This window comes from Pteropus alecto, unplaced genomic scaffold (genome assembly GCF_000325575.1).
Source record: "Pteropus alecto unplaced genomic scaffold, ASM32557v1 scaffold202, whole genome shotgun sequence".
In the NCBI taxonomy this organism is placed as follows: domain Eukaryota; kingdom Metazoa; phylum Chordata; class Mammalia; order Chiroptera; family Pteropodidae; genus Pteropus; species Pteropus alecto.
Genome location: NW_006432451.1, coordinates 4,853,875 through 4,856,940, shown reverse-complemented (window position 1 = coordinate 4,856,940; position 3,066 = coordinate 4,853,875). Strand labels below are relative to the sequence as shown.

Below are 3,066 nucleotides of genomic sequence, written 5' to 3'. Positions count from 1 at the left end.
CAACATCACTAATGATGAAGGAAATACAAGTCAAAACCATAATGAGGTATCAGTTTACACTTAATTAAAAAGACAAGAGATAATCCGTCTTAGCAAAGATGTGGGAAAAAAGGAACCCTAGTGCTCTGTTGGTAGGAATGTAAACTGGTACAGCCACTATAGAAAACAGAATGGAGTTTCCTCGAAAATAAAAAAATAAAACTACATATGATACAGCAATTCAGCTTCCAGGTATTTATCCTAAGGAAAAAAACTAAGTCAAAAAGATATCTGCATTCCATGTTCATTGTAGCATTATTTTAAATAGCCAAGACATGGACATAATCTAAGTAAAAATCAATGAATGAATAAATAAATGTGGTATGTAGTCAAAAAACATGAATGGAGCCACTTTAAAAAGGAGCCAGAGCTGCCATGCCAGAGGCACTGTTTTGTGGGTCTTATGCCTCAGATCCTTGGAATGTTTAAACAGGGCAAAATAACTTTCTTGCGTGGAACCAAGGACCCTCTCTCGACACAGGACTTGAGTCTCGACTCTTGGGATTTGCTGCATCTTGCATCACTACGATCTGATTTATTTCACTAAAAATTAGGTTTTCTTGATATAAATAGAGTTCTATGTTATTTACCTACTAGTGCCTAATTTCTTTTTTATTTATTTATTTTTTTAGGCAAGACGACCCTTGGTTGACCTTGCAGATTGCATGGACCTTGTCAGTTTACAATCCCTGATTTTTTATTTATTTTTTACACCTACAGCACCTGGTCTTCCTAGGTGATCTCCAATACAAGTACTAAGCAGGCCGGACCCTGCTTAGCTTCCGAGATCAGACAGGATCAGGCTTGTTCAGGGTGGCATGGCCGTAGACCTAATTTCTTTTTTAAAATACTATTTTTATTGTGATATAATTGATATATAACATTATATTTGTTTCAGGTATACAAATAGTGATTTAATATTTGATTATATTGTAAAATCATCACCATAATACATCCATCACCACATGTAGTTACAAAATTTTTTCTTGTGATGAGAACTTTTAAGATCCACTTTCTTAGCAACTTTTAAATATGCAATACAGTATTAACTATAGTTACCATGCTATGCATTATATCCCAAACACTTATTTACTTTATACTTGTATACAGTGTAAGTACCTGACAATTGCTTTTTTCTTATTGTTAAGCAAGTGCCTGATGTTCAGTTTTTGAGTGCTGAGGCACTACAAAGACAGCTATCTTGAATAAAAGCACTGCCAGCTACTCAACTAGATAAGCCAGGCCAGATGGCTGTGGGCCCCATATTTTCTTTGTTTTAGAGATCCCAGCTGATTTTGTTCATTAACTGACATTTTAACTATGTGTTTTTCCCTTCCTGAGCTTTAATTCCCACTCTTATTTTTTTTATTAAAAATTTTATTTCATTAAAGTATAGTTGGCATACAGTATTATATTAGTTTCAGGTGTACAACATAGTGATTCAACATGTATATTCCTTAGAAAGTGATCACCATGATAAGTCTAGTAACCACCTGTCACCATGTAACTGGAGGACAAAAGAGTCTGGCGGCTCGTGCTGCCTGTGTCATTCAGCCGGTAGACTAACACAGGAGTTGGACTATTTAGAGTAAGCATTTATTAGAGAATTGCAATTCCTGAAGAATAGGCAGGCTATTGCTCCAAAGGCCTGGCATGCCCAATATCTCAGGAGTACAAATTACATAGGGGGAAAAAATCATGGAAACTAAGGGAGTCGGGGTCGTGGGTGCTGCTGATTGGACAATTAAAGGGGATTGAGGTAGTTGATCACTGTGCTATCCCATCTGATCCTGTGACCTTCTGACTCGATGGGGCTGGGAGCTGAAACATGTCTAAAGACAAGATATTATCCTTGATCTAAAGTTTAACTGAAGCCTATTTGCCCTAATGATTACAGACTGGAGGCTCAGTCAATCATGTCCTGAAGCTGAATGATTTAAGGAGCAGGCATACAGAAGACAAAAACAGGGGGAAAAGCAAACGAGTCATAAAGACTTTATCTGAGCAAAACTAGCTTGAATCAAGGAGGAAAAAAAATATATTAAAGAAATGAAGTTTGTGTGTGGTTCGAGCTACAGTAGGGGTCCTCAGCCCCTGGGCCATGGATCTGTACAGGTCAGTGGCCTAATAGGAACCAGGCCGCACAGCAGGAGGTGAGCAGTGGGTGAGCGAGTGAAGCTCTATCTGTATTTGCTGCCGCTCCCCAGCTCTAACATCACTGCCTCAGCTCCACCTTAGATAATCAAGCATTAGATTCTCATAGGGGTGTGAACCCTACTGTGAACAGCGCATACAAGGAATCTAGGTTGCAAGATAATCAAGCATTAGATTCTCATAGGGGTGTGAATCCTACTGTGAACAGCGCATACGAGGGATCTAGGTTGCACGCTCCTTATGAGAATCTAATGTCTGATGATCTGAAGTGGAGCTGAGGTGGTGATGCTAGCGCTGGGGAATGGCTACAAATATAGATTAACATTAGCAGAGAGGTTTGACTGCACAGAGACCATACTAAGTCAATTGCTTGCAGACTCATATCAAAACACTATCAGTGAGTGCCAAAAGACAATTAAGCTGCATCAAGTACCAGGCTTTAGAATGGCAAGTGAGTTGATGTACTTTAATTGTACAGCTGCATCTGGTGCTATCTGATTCTGCATTATGGTGTGTTGTATAATTATTTCATTATATATTACGTTGTAATAATAATAGAAATAAAGTGCACAATAAATGTAATATGCTTGAATCATCCCAAAACCATCACCCCTGCCACGAGTCCATGGAAACATTGTCTTCCATGAAACCTATAGTTGATGTACTTTAATTGTACAGCTGCATCTGGTGCTATCTGATTCTGCATTATGGTGTGTTGTATAATTATTTCATTATATATTACGTTGTAATAATAATAGAAATAAAGTGCACAATAAATGTAATATGCTTGAATCATCCCAAAACCATCACCCCTGCCACGAGTCCATGGAAACATTGTCTTCCATGAAACCTATTCCTGGTGCAGGTTGGGGG

The 3,066-nt window shown here is 38.4% G+C and overlaps 1 pseudogene; it reads right to left on the bottom strand.

Moving 5' to 3' along the window:
- Positions 1-750: 750 nt before the first annotated feature.
- On the bottom strand, positions 751-869 carry LOC112476174 (annotated as a pseudogene).
- Positions 870-3,066: the final 2,197 nt, after the last annotated feature.